This window comes from Herpailurus yagouaroundi, unplaced genomic scaffold (assembly GCF_014898765.1).
Source record: "Herpailurus yagouaroundi ecotype Mexico unplaced genomic scaffold, PumYag 192, whole genome shotgun sequence".
In the NCBI taxonomy this organism is placed as follows: Eukaryota; Metazoa; Chordata; class Mammalia; order Carnivora; family Felidae; genus Herpailurus; species Herpailurus yagouaroundi.
This window is the reverse complement of record NW_024412423.1, coordinates 6,467,531-6,481,722: the sequence shown is the minus strand read 5'-3', so window position 1 is coordinate 6,481,722 and position 14,192 is coordinate 6,467,531. Positions and strand designations below refer to the sequence as shown.

General features: G+C 37.8%; 1 long non-coding RNA gene across 1 annotated transcript in view; it reads left to right on the top strand.

Annotated features, from left to right (window-relative positions):
• The window catches only part of LOC121010567 (uncharacterized), a 191,944-nt gene extending 178,238 nt beyond the window's left edge, over positions 1-13,706 (top strand). Inside the window, exon 4 of the long non-coding RNA XR_005781235.1 lies at positions 12,855-13,706. This is a non-coding gene — a long non-coding RNA (uncharacterized LOC121010567). The remainder of the gene's footprint in view (positions 1-12,854) is intronic.
• The last annotated feature ends 486 nt before the right edge of the window (positions 13,707-14,192 follow it).

Genomic DNA, 14,192 nt, shown 5'->3' with positions numbered 1-14,192 from the left:
AAAATAGTTAATAAATTCCTCCATCATTTTTTCTCTAACCCCCATACCCCCACATACATCGTTTGCATTCTGAGATGCTGTTATCTGCAAAGGCCAACTTGGAACCTTGTGTGTTTCAAGATACCACGCACTTCTGCCCTTCCTAATGAATGTCCCGTTTTATCAAACCCAGTTGTCCTTCCTGTGAGATGTTTCTCATTAATGAAAATTCTCCATATTTCACTGAACTGAATAAAACCATCTCCTTAATGATCTTGTGCATTATGACTTGACAGCAACTATCATTTATTTTTATTTTTATTTTTCAAACTAAACACAAACTTTAGGCCATATAGTTTAATTATGACATGGAATCAATCTGTTTTTAATGAGTCAATCCTATGGAAATATTGCCTCATTAAGAGTTAAAGAATCCATGCTATTTTTTCTTTTAAAAACCACTGGCTACTTTACAGAATTGACATCTCTTTTATTAGAAAACACACAGAAAAGAGAAGAGGTTTGCTCTTTGTGATTATTATTTTTTTTTTACATTTGCTCCTGTAAGACATATGTTTTGGCCTGTGGTAAAATTTTATTTATTATGTAGTTAACCAACCAATGTACAAGTCTATTAAGTTTTATAAGAATGTGTTTAGGTTTTAAGATGAAACAATTGACCTGGGGAGTTCTTTTAACCCACAGGGCAGCTCATCTTTACCTAGTCCTGTGTCTATGCATAAATATTCTTACCTTACTATAACGTGGGTAAAGTTAGAAAACCAGAGTCATAATCCTTTAAAGAAATAGCAGCATTTGTTTCCATTTAATGACAGAGTTCCTTTTGCATGCATTCTTAAAGAATTCTACCCAATTTTACTACTGGGATATTCTGAAGGTTGCCGTTTACAGATATGGATCGTTCATTTTGAGTCAAATTCTTAGTTTTTGGAGGATCAAAACCTACACACCCGAAGACTGATGGGGATTCTATTTGAAAGTATTCAGTTAGGGCTGGAAAGTACATGTCCATAATGGATAGCTTAAAGTTGCCTTTTTTTCTCAGCAGTTCTGCCTGCTTCATTCAGAGCCTGAGGCTGTTCTGGATTTATAGTGCAACTTATTCACTTAGAATAATATAAATAGCTTTTCTTTTTATCAAAAAGCAGATAACTAAAGTGAACAAAATTACAAGACATGTATGTACGTATTTAAGAAAGTGAATTGTTGAACAGACTCTCGGGGATGATGGCAGTGTAGGAGGGGGATCCTGAGCTCACCTCCTCCCCTGGACACACCAAGACAACTACATGTAATGCTTCTCACTCTGAAAACAACCTGAAAATGGGCAAAACAGACCTTCCATAGTTGAAGATATAAAGAGAAGGCCACACAGCAAAGGGGAAAAGCAGCAGAGACACGGTTGGGAACCAAATGCCCCGTGTGGTTGCCCACAAAAGGGAGGGATATTACAAGCACAGAGGAGTAAGGAGATCAAGCCCCACACTGGGCACACTTGGCCTTCAGGACCTTCACCAGGAACAAGAGATACATAATATCTGGCTTTGAAAATCAACAGGGCTTAACTCTGAGAGAGTCAGAGGGCTATAGGAAATGGTCTCCCAATGTAAAGGGACAGCATGCTGTATCAATCAGTGTGATACTTAGATCAGAGGTAGAAGTATGAAAAAAGCCTGGGTTATATATGGAAATGTGCCGAATAATTTTAGGACATATGCTGGAGGAAGAAGAATCTGAAGGAGCTTTCTCCAAGGATAGAAGAATTGGTGGATGCCATTTTTCTTGCTTTCTTTCAACTTATCAGACATTTTCAGGAGTCAGTTCTAACATTCTCTATCTACCCTGCTTACACATATTGCCCCACTCTGGTGTCCCCCTGCAGACCTGCCCCACCCAACACAACCACCTGGGAAAGTGCCCCTCCATGTGGCTCCAGCCCTGCCACACCCAGCAGGCAGCCTCAGTTGGACCGGCATCCCCGCAGAGCGACTATGGCTTGGCCCCTGGGTGTGAAATGGCACTACTCCAGACTAACCCCAGCCCCAGGGAGAGGGGAATTAGCCCTAAACACCAGGGTGCCCACAGTAGCTACAGGTGACCTGTCAGTCAGCCAAGCTGGGGCATCCCTTGCCCACCAGTGCAACCATGGCAAAGACCAGGAGAACAGAATGGCAAACACAGGCCACACAGGGGACATCCCTGGGGCATCTGGTTCTGGTGATGGCAGGGGGGGGGGGGGATTGTGCCACAGGGCACCAATGGATTACTTTTATATGAAGCCATTACTTTCAAGACCAGGAAAGAGCTGACTTAACTTCAGACAAAGTAATGAACACCAACAGTATGACAAAATGAAACAGAGTAATATGTTCCAAATGAAAGAATGAGACAGAAAAAGAGAAACAGAGCTAAGGAATCTACCTAATAAACAGTTCCAATGGTCATAAAGATGTTCATCAGTGTGAGAGAAGATGAATAAACTCAGTGAGAACTTCAAGAGATAGAAAACATAAAAACTGTAAGAGATAGAACTTCAAGAGATAGAAAATACAAAAAGAACAAGTTGATGTGCTGCTTACCATAGATACACTTCAGACCTAAAGATACATGCACACTCCAAGTGAAGGGATGGAAAAAGATTTTCCATTTGAATGGAAGTAAAAACAAAACAAAACTTGGGGAGCAATATTTAGATTAGACAAAACACTCTTTAAAACAAAGTATGACAAGAGATGAGAGCATTACATAATGATAAAGTCATCGATGCAACATGGGGACTTAGCAATTATTAATATCTATGTAGCCAACAGAAGATCACCTAAATATAAAATGTAAATATTAATAGACACAGAGGGATAAGTTGACAGTAATACAATAATAGTTGAGGACTGTAACACCCCACTTGTATCAAGAATATATCATCCAGACAGAAAATCAATAAGGAAATGGTAGCTTTGAATGATACATTAGACCAGGTGGATTTAACAGATATAGACAGAATATTCCACGCCAAAACAGCAAAATGCACATTCTCTTCAAGTACACATGGAATATTCTCCAGGATATATCACAGGTTAAATCAGAGAACAAGTCTCAATCAACTTAAGAAGATTGAACTCCTAGTTGGCATTTTTTTTCTGACCATAACAGTATGAAACTAGGAATCAACTACCAGTAAAAAAAAAAAAAAAAAAAAAGTAGGAAAACCCCCACAAATACATGGATACATGGAGGCTAAACAACATGCTACTAAACAGAAAATGGGTGAACAAAGAAATCAAAGAGGGATACTTAGAAAAACAATGAAAACAGAAACACAATTGTTCAAAATCTTTGAGAAGCAGCAAAAGCAGTTCTAAGAGGGAAGTTTACAGTGATATAGGCCAACCTCAAGAAACAAACTTTTATACAAGCAATCTAACCTTATACCTCAAGGAATTAAAAAAAAAAAAAGAAAAACAAAGCTCAAAGTTAGTCCGGGGAGGGAGGATAATAGAGTTCAGAGCAGAAAGCAAGAAAATGAGACTAAGAAATAATTGTAAGAGATCAATGAAACTAAGAACTGTTTCTTTAAAAAGATAAACAAAAGTGTTAAACCTTTAGCCAGATTCATCAAGGAAACAGAGAGAACATTTAAATAAATAAAATCAAAAATGAAAGAGAAAAAGTTATGACCAACACCACAGAAATACAAAGGATTTTAAGAGACTGCTGCAAAACATAATATTCTGACAAATCAGACAACCTAGAAGAACTGGATAAATTCCTAAAAGCACAATCTTCTGAGACTGAATCAGGAAGAAATAGAAAATATGAACATTGACTACTAATAAAGTTGAACTCGTAATAACAACAACAACAACAACAACAACAACAACAACAACAACAACTCCAGACAAAATAAAGTCCATGACCAGATGGCTTCACAGGTAAATTCTACGAAACATTTAAAGAAGAATTAATACCTATAGTTTTCAGACCGTTGTGAAAAATGGAAAAGGAACAAATGCTTCCAAATTCATTTTATGAGGCTAGCGTTACTCTGATACCAAAACTGGACAAAGATACTACAAAAAAAAAAAAATCACACATCAATATCTCTGATGAGCATAAATACAAAAATCCTCAACAAAATATTAGCAAATGGAATTCAAAAATACATTAAAAGGATCATTCACAATGACCAACTGGGATTTATATCAAGGATACAAGGACGGTTCACCATCTGCATTTAGTCAGTGTGATACACCACATTAACCAAATGAAGAATAAGAAAAAAAAAAAACCCACAATAATCTCAATAGATGCAGCAAAAGCATTTAAGAAAATGTAACAGTCATTCATGGTAAATACATTCAACCAAGTGGGCACCGAATGAGCATGCCTCAACATAATAAAGGCCATATATGAAAAACCCATAGCTAATATCATAGTCAATGGTAAAAGGCTTAAAACTCTCCTCGAACATCAGGAATAAGACAAGAATATCCCCTATAGCCACCTGTATTCAACAAAGTGCTGAAAGCCCTAGCCATAGCAGTCAGACATGGAAAAGAAATAAAAGAAATCCAAATTGGTAAAGAACTAGAACTGTCACTATTGGCAGATGACCAGATACTGTATATGGAAAATCCTACAAAGGCTCCGCCAAAAACTATTATAAGTAATAAATGAATTCAGAACATGTGAAGGATACAAAGCGAGCACACAGAAATCTGTTTCATTTCTACACACTAATAACAAAGTAGCAGAAAAAGGAAAGTATGAAAACATTCTCAGTTATGATTGCATCAAAAAGATTAAATACCTAAGAATAAATTTCACCAAGGATCTACACTCTAAAAACTATAAAAACACTCTAAAAACTATAAAAATGTTTTCACTGATGAAAGAAATTAAAGATGACACAAATAAATGGAAGCTACATCATGCTCATATACTGGAAGAATATTATTAAACCGTCCATGCTACTGAAAGGAATCGGAAAATTTAATTCAATCCCTATCAAAATACCAGAAGTATTTTTCCCAGTAGTAAGACAAGTAATTCTAAAATTTGTATGAAATCACAAGATTCTAAATAACCAGAGCAATTTTGATAAAGAAGAACAAAGCTTTGGGTATCACAATCCTAGATTTGAAACTATTCTCCAAAGCTAGATTGCAGGGAATAACCAAAATAAGTTAAGGGAATTAAGAGATAAAGACTTCAGATTATAAAACAAGTCATGGGATGTAAAGTACAGCATAGGGAACGTGGTCAAATAGATTGTAATAACTCTGTATAGTGACAGATGGTAATCACACTTACCATGATGAAGCGTTTCATAATGTATGTAATTGCCATATCACTATGTTTTGCTTCTGAAAGTATTATTATATCTAAACTATACTTCAATTAAAAATTTAAAAATATTAAAATTAAAGAAAATAAACAGTAAGCATTCAGAAACAATTTTTATACAATTGCATTGTAAAGATTAGGTATATATTATGTGTATATACACACACGCCAATATATACATGCTCTCACACATATATACATATATATATACTAATATTTTGACGTATTTATAAGGGCCACTCATAACTATTTATTAAGTATAATAAAATAAAGAATATTTAGCCAATCAATTGTCTACCACTGGTTGCCACCTTTACCTGGGGGGGGAAACAAAAACAAAACAAACAAAAAACCAACCCTGTACTTATTTAAGCACATTGTATAGCACAAACATTTTGACTTCAAGCTTCACATTTGTTTTAGATAAGTATATTCATTGATCAACTCCCATAACAGGTAAGCTATGGGATGATTCATATAATCAATTAATTACTCCAAATGAGGACACTGTCTTCAAATAAAGTACACTTACCCAAAGGAGGAAAATCCAAAGGAAGTTTGTGATTTAGAGGAAGATTTTTCTGGCACTCTTTCAATTAGCTTCCTTGACCATAAATGAGAAAACTAGAACTCCCCATGGTTTATCTGGTTTCACTCTTATTACACAGTGCAGCAGTGGGGATGTTCAAGTGGCGCACCTCCTAAAATGTGAAACACCAGAAATGAGTATGGCACTAGGCTACACAGAAGGACTCTACAGTCACGTAAATTGTGACGCACCACATGCTGTGTCCACCTAATGGAAACCCACTGTAGAGATAAATTTCTCCATGATATAGCTGCCTCAGCATCCGTTTTGTGTGGCCAGGTAGCCTGCAGGGGCCTTGAACTGATACTAGCTCCTTCCAAGAGGTGATAGCACAAGCAAATGTAAGCTCCTTGCATGGCTTCCTAGCAGCCCTTGTGAGCAACAGTCTCCCCAGGACTTTTCTCTCGTGTGCCCCTTACAGAAGACCCCTGTGGAGCTTACCAAAACATTTTTTTTTTTTTTTTGGTTTGAACTAACCAATCCAGTCTTAGTCTGGAATCCCAAATACTGCACTCATGGACCTAATAAAGATGGTAGCCGGGTGCCTGGGTGGCTCAGTCGGTTGGGCGGCCGACTTCGGCTCGGGTCATGATCTTGTGGTCCGTGAGTTCGAGCCCCACGTCGGGCTCTGTGCTGACAGCTCAGAGCCTGGAGCCTGTTTCAGATTCTGTGTCTCCCTCTCTCTGACCCTCCCCCGTGCATGCTCTGTCTCTCTGCTCAAAAATAAATAAACGTTAAAAAAAAAATTAAAAAAAAAAGATGGTACCTTAGGTCTCGTCTCTCTGCACTCTGCCTTGACCTCCCCTTGTGGTGGCCTCTTAAGGCCTGCAGTACATTTCCTCTAATACCTCAGTGCAATCTATTTCTCTACTGCAATTTCTATTGTGGTCTTTTGCTGAACCATCTGACACCCCAGGTCTCTGCTTAGCAAATGTTAACAAAGTCACAACACTCATAAGCTATCTTAAACATTCAGATGTCTTGCAATAAAAAAAAAAAATGTTTAATTTCAATTTTATTTAAATGTGTTTACTGTGTAATTTTATTTAATGATGGAGTGAATTCTACACTAACTTATTAGGTAGTTTCAAGAAGCATCGACCAGGTATATTCACATTCACTATTATCCACAACATTCTCTATTGTAAACATAGGCAGAAAAACAAGGGGACTTCTCAAAAGCCTCAGAGTCAGGTTGCAAAGATGAATGTGTTGCTATTTGTGATTTATAGTCATCCAAACGACCTTTGTAATATGAATAAACAATGCTATGGTGACCTGATCTTCCAATCTTTCCAGAGAGGCATGATTATCCCTCCTCTCTGATGTCACAATGGAAGCCCAGATGGCCAGCAGTGGGAGGAGAATGTCACATGGAGTCTCCTCTAAATAGAGTTGATTGGATGAATCAATCACAATCAATATTAATTATTAATCAGTACAAGAAGCTCTACTCCAAGACACCTCCAAAAGTACTAGCTGGATGGAAAAAAAATTTTTTTAAGTTTATTTATTTATTTTGAGAGAGAGTGTGTGTGCAAGCAGGGGGATGCAGAGAGTGAGGGAGAGAGAATTCCACACAGGCTCCATGTTACCAGCACAGAGCCTGCTGTGGGGCTCGAATCCTTGAACTATCAGATCATGACCTGAGAGCCAAAATCAAGAGATGGATGCTTAACTGAGTGAGCCACCCAGGCACCTCTGAACAATTTTTTACTCATAGGTCACAGTGCTTTGTGCTGTAACTCACTCCTTTGCCCAAAACTGACTGAGCCAAGGACTAGAAGTTGACTTGAAAGCATACGCCTTATTATATGTTGTTATGTTTACAAAGGTCACTTTATGAACCATCTAGTCTTTTAAATTGGAGTCTCTCTGTGTGTCATTCAATGAATCGAGAACTGTCACCTATATTTTAATTGGTTGATGTAACTTCCGAAAGAGTTCTATCACTATAGCATTAGTACTCATTAATAGGTCTGAACTAAGATTCAATGCCCATTGTCCAAGATTGGTCAGTGTCAGAGACCCAAGGCATGGTTGGTTCAACATTCAAGCCAAAGGTCCTCTGATCTTTTTCTATCTTCCTTTCTTACTCTCTCTACAGTCAAGATAAACTCAAGAATCACTCTTCCCCTAACTTTCATGATTCTTCCATCTGGGGTTGTTGCTTCATCAGAGAAGTTTTATGCAGTACTACAGATGCCCTTGTATCCTTTTAATTTTTGCAGTCTGTCAGAAATAATCATTCAGATTTATATAAAAATCAATGTGATGTCCAGTGAACTTGGCCTAATATACATGAGCAGGGAACAGTTATTATGGGAATTTATTGATCTCATCTTATTTTTGTTGCATTATAAAGCATATTCATTTATTCAATGTAGACAAATTCTCTTTCCTTCTAAAAATTGCCTTTATGAAAATATTAACTGATACAGAATCACAGGAAAAAAAAGATCATCATGATACTTAGAAGAGTTTTCTTCCTTGCTCACAATGAAAAATGGCAACTCATCTAAGAAAAAACAAGCTCTCTACAAGTTTAAGTTCCTAGTCAACCCTTGAGATACTATTGTAATCCCAGTAAAATGAATTTGCTTATTATGCCTCTTTTCAAGAAGATCCTCCCTTTTCTTCCTCCGCAATGTAATTGTTTTGCTCATCACTGTTCGTATTTATGCATTAAGAGAGATTTTTCATACATTCTTGGAGAAGAACCCACTGGTCTTGGCTTTTCTGGTTGTAGCTTCCCAACTTTTCTCATGAATAAATGGTTTTTAGTACTTGCAGGGAAAGGTTGGCCTTATCCCCTATCACCAATGCTGTCTCCCATTGAGCATTTTGGTTCTTTCAACTTTTGCCATTGAAAAATTCCCAGTGTTATTGATCCAGCCAATGAATTCCAAAGAGATTCTATAACTCTTGATATTCTAGTCCTTCTAACTGTGGGGAAAAAAAAAAAAAAAAAAAACAAAAAAAAACTAAGGGTAGTATGAGAAAACACTGTGGAAAGTACTCAAAGGTCTGAAAAATATATGCTCTTAGACAAAGAAAGAGATACAAGGCTTATTCCTAGGAATGAGTACCAGAGCTCACCCTCTAAAGGATAGCTGGTTAACCGGGAATAAAACAGAAGAAGAATAGAGGAAATATTCTTGTGCTCCAGCAAAAGGGATGATTTTGGAAGAAGGCAAGAAAGAGTAAGGTTTTGCTAGTTTTACTTCAGCCCCCAAATATGTTAACACACAGCGGAGAAGCATACAATGCTAACCAGTGTGATTATATCCTACAGCTGCCCCATCTGCCCAAGGAAATGAGCCACTTGTGGGAATGCTCATATCTAAAATATGTATTTATGTCTTCCAACAACCGTTTCTTCTCATTTCACTTTTTTTTAAAAAATGTTTATTTATTTATTTTGAGAGAGACAGAGCACAAGCAGGGGAGGGGTAGAGATAAAAGGGAGAAAGAGAATCCTAAGCAGGCTCCGTGCTGCCAGCACAGAGCCCAACACGGGGCTTGAACTCACAAACTGCGAGATCATGACCTGAGCCGAAATCAAGAGCTTAACAGACTAAATCACCCAGGCGACCCTCATTTCACTTCTTTTTTCTAGCCTGCCCCGGCTTTTGCTCAACAGATAGGATTCACCATTTCATTTCCAGTTCTATGCATGTCATCTGCGACCAAAGCCACCTGAATGTACCATACAGACCAGACCCAAGGAAATGCTGTCTTTCCATGTCCAGTCTGCTCTGACTGGTGGCTAACATGGGCTCCAGTTTCTCACTTAAGATATTTTGGATATTTTTCCCCTTGGATTTTGCCTATTTTAAAAGTTAATCCCAGATGGTCCACAGTTACCTTTTTTTTTTTTCCCCCCTGCTCTCCATCTATGTCCTTCTTCTGTTTCTCTGTTAGCTGACTTTAATTACTATCAAACACCTCATTTTTCAGTCTGGCTTTACTTTCATTAGGTGTCATTGACTCAGGGCCAAGCAATTGTGCCAGATCCTTGGTAAACATTTTTTTTCTATAAATTCTGGCTTTTTTTTTTTTTTGCCTTTGGAAGTTTGTTTTGTATTATTTATTAGATTTTATTTGTTTAAGAGCAGTTGTAGGTTTTCAGAAAAATTGCAGACTACACAGAATCCCCATACATTCCTTTCCTCCAACCATCCCTCAAATACAGTTTTACCAATTAACTAATGTCTTTCATTAGTGCAGAAGGTACATGTTTTATAATGAATGTACTCATGTTGATACATGATGAACTAAAATCTATCATTTACATTAAGTTTCATGTTTTGTATTGTTCAGTTCTACGAGTTTTGACAAGTCTGGAATGATATGTACCCACCATTACAGTATCAGAGAGAATAGTCTTGCTGCCTTAAAAGTGCTGTATGTTCCAACTCTTCATCCCTACTCCCTCTCTCTGAACCCCTAGCAAACACTGATGTTTTATTATCTCTGTGGTTTTGACTTTTCTAGAACATCCTGTTGTTGGAAACATACAGTAGGGGTCTTTTACAAACCAACTTCTTTCACTTAGCAATATGGATTTAGGTTTCTTCCATGAATTTTGTAATTTGGTAGCTCCTTTTATTTTTTTTTAAGTTGAATTATTTTGAGACAGAGAGAGAAGGAGAGAGTGAGTGGGGTAGGGGCTGAGAGAGAGGGGAGAGAGGATCCCAAGCAGGCTCTGCACTGTCAGCACAGAGCCAGATTTGGGGCTCGAGCTCACCAACTGTGAGACCGTGACTTAAGCCAAAACCAAGAGTCAGACCTTAACTCACTGAGCCACCCAGGTACCCCTAGCTCCTTTCTTTAATCCCTACCATCTTGTATCTTTTCTCTGCTCCATTTTTTTTTTTTTTCAATTTCATTTGGCCATTCTCACCTCTTAGATCCCCTAATGTGTGATCCCTTAGACCTCTCCTCCTAATATTTCTGTCACTGTATTCATGTTTTTGGTCTTTTCCTATGGATTCTACAAGAATGTCATGGCCTCTAGTTTAAGTTGTTTTTTTTTTTTTTCAATTTACCAATAATTTCCTCCATTGCAGATTTTCATCAGCAGTAATGCTTTTCATTTCCATGAATTATTTCAGGATTCCAATGATTCCTATCTATTGGAATGACTTTATATTACAAGTAACTGTCACCTCTCCTCCTGACTGCTTAAATGCATTCCTAGACTCCCTACCCCATAATCTCCCACCTTCTGCAACCTAGTCTCCAGAGTTTCTAGAATGATATTCTAAACACACAAGTGCTCATGTCATTTTCTTACTTATAGTTCTATAGTTGCTTCCACTAGTCTTAAGGTAAAATTTAAATTCCTCAGTATGGCTTCCTAGACTGGAGATAACCTAGCCCTTGCTTCCCTGTCCAGCCTAATCTTTTACAGGTTTGCTTTCACACTCTCCTAGCCCCTTGGTTCTTTGATCATATATATTTTTTTCTTCTTTTTAAAGCTTCTCATTTGATTTTTCTTCTATGTGCTTCATATTTTCCCCAGGTCTTGGCCTGGCTAATTATTGTCTTGCTTTAAATGTCACTTGCTCAGGGAAGCCTTCCTTGATTGCACAGATTTGATGAGCGGCCCCCTGTTATCGGTGTGACATGTGGTACAGTTCATCTCCGTAGCACTGTGGATACTCATAATTAATTTTAAGTAAGTGGGCTTAGGCGAGTGGCTACCATCTGAATGCAAACTTCGTTAAGGTCAAGAAGGGTGTCTTCTTTGTTCATAATGGGGTACTCAGAGCGTAGCCTGGGGCAGCTAAGCAATAAATACTTGCAGAAGGAATGATTTTCCTCACCTCTGCATGGGGCTATTGTGGTTTCACAGATGCAATACCTCAAAAATCTTATTAAAAATACAAATTAAACATTTGAAAATGTCATTTTCTTCTTTGCACTACTCTGTTTCAGAGGATATATTTGCTCTGCTTTCTTTGGAACATATTGTATTATCCTTTTCAAGATATGCTATTTTTTTCTATTTACTATGTAAGTATTAATCTCATTGATAAAGATGAATATGTTGAAACAGAAATAAACTTTCTTTGGGATTGGTGAGGATATCTATCTCAAATTACAGTAAATCTATTATTTCCTCTGGCTTTCATGGGGATTGGAAACATTTACTATGCAAATCCAGAGATATGGCGGCCCAGGAAGAGTGAGAAAATGAGAGTGGGACTTAAAAAGTGTGGCTTTGCAATGAACACTTTCTGTTTCATGTTTCCCAAAACCATCAGGAGTCCTGTTTAGGGCCTGCCAGGGCTGCTCTTGTCAGAAGCCAGTCCCTACAGGGTCCCTTTAATGGAGCATGAGGCTTTCTGCTCAGTGTGGCTTTAAGCAAACAGAGCGTTTGCTATAGGCATCTATTGGCTTGAAATAGATCTCCTGATTGTCCTGCAGCACAGGTGGCCTTACCTCTGACCTTACAGGTCGAAGATGTGAATGGGATTGTACCACTGCTTACCATAGTCATTCCTATGTACATTATTCTTAAGCAGACAAGAGGCAATTGCCTTTTCTTTCATCTCCCCTCATGTTCTCTAGCCTTAGCTGCAATATCTCATCGTTTCCAACATGGAACCCATGTTTCTTTTATTATGCTTGTTTCTTCGGGATTCAGATGTTTTCACGGAAGTTTTAGAGACAAATAAAACTTCTCCAGCTTCTCCAGCTGTCACACACATTGGAAATATGACTTACTTGTGGGCTCCTAGGAAATGATGACAGGCAGAGGTGCATTGCCATTGTGCGGGCATTAGCAATGAAGGTCTAAGGGCAAGCTCACGGACAGTGGTAGTTCATCAGCTTAGCTTTGGAGGCGATCGATCCTCTACTTTAGGAGGTCAGTGGTCTCCCCTATCTTGATTTCACTTCCCTTTCTCCCCAGACAGGTGCTGTGGTGTTTTCTGTCTGGGGCATCTTCATTCTGCCATGAACTTGGCTGGATAACTGGCACTCTTCATCCTCTGTCAATACAAGTTAATGAGTTTCATACTTGACTGCAGCCTGTTAGAAATGGAGCAGTGGTGGGGACTTCTTCCCAGTGACAGGAAGAAGCACGCACCTTGAGCACCAGAGAAATATTTGTACACTAGTAATTTCCTTCTATGGGTTTAATGCACCTTGTAGGCTATGTTCTCATGTTGTGATGGAAGCACCATTTGATGAATGGACTTAAGTTTTATGGACTCGTTCAACAACAACAACAACAAAAAACACAACATACAATGTGATTATGCACTCCATACTTCAAATGGGGGAAATTTATAACAGAAGATCTTGCTCCTTCCTTCACTTTAAAGGTGTAGGTTCAGAAAGAGAAGTTTGCATTAGACACCTCTATTTCTCTCCCAACAAAATGAGTTTAATGCTTCTGTCTTTAAGGGCATTAGATCTAATACTTTAATTTGATTTAATTTAAGCAGCTTTACAGTCTTATATGAGCCAAACCAATTTGCTTTTGGATTCATCAACCCTTCTAATGAAATTCATAATTGTCTGTGAGAAAATGGAATGTTGCCTATTTCAGAAAAGCCAAAGGAAATATTAATTTTCTTTTGAGCAAATAATGCTTTTCCAAAATCAGTCTGTAAGTAAGTCTAGACTTGACTGAAATAATTCCACCTTTCATTTTTTTGAAACTATTTTTTTTTTCCCGATGGTAAAAGTTCACTAGATTTTGGTTAAATAACTTTATCTTTGAGAATAAATTCTGTGAAACGGTTTTCTGGAAAAAGAAGCACTGAATATGACATTAATTATTGCATTTGTTCACTTTTTTAAAGGAAAAAAAGAAACAACTATTAAGTAATACTTAATTTTAAAAATATTTTATTTTTGAGACCGAGAGAGAGAGGAACAGCATGAGAGAAACAGTCCAGGGGAGGGGCGGAGAAAGACAGAGACACAGAATCTGAAACAGGCTCCAGGCTCCAAGCTGTCAGCACAGAGCCCGACACAGGGCTTGAACTAGGTAATGGTGAGATCCTAACCTGAGCCAAAGTCAAGCATTTAACCAATGGAGCCACCCAGGCGCCCCTATTAAGTAATACTTAAGGTAAGTATTTTAATAGCTCCACTGATTATTTAACACTTGACAGTGAACTTATGAAATGTTAAAAGAATGGATATCCTATTTTTGTATTCTCCAGTGAAGCTTAAGAGTTGAGGAATTCATGGATTGTCTTTTTTCTCTTTTCATTTTGCTTTGCCTTTATGTCATTGA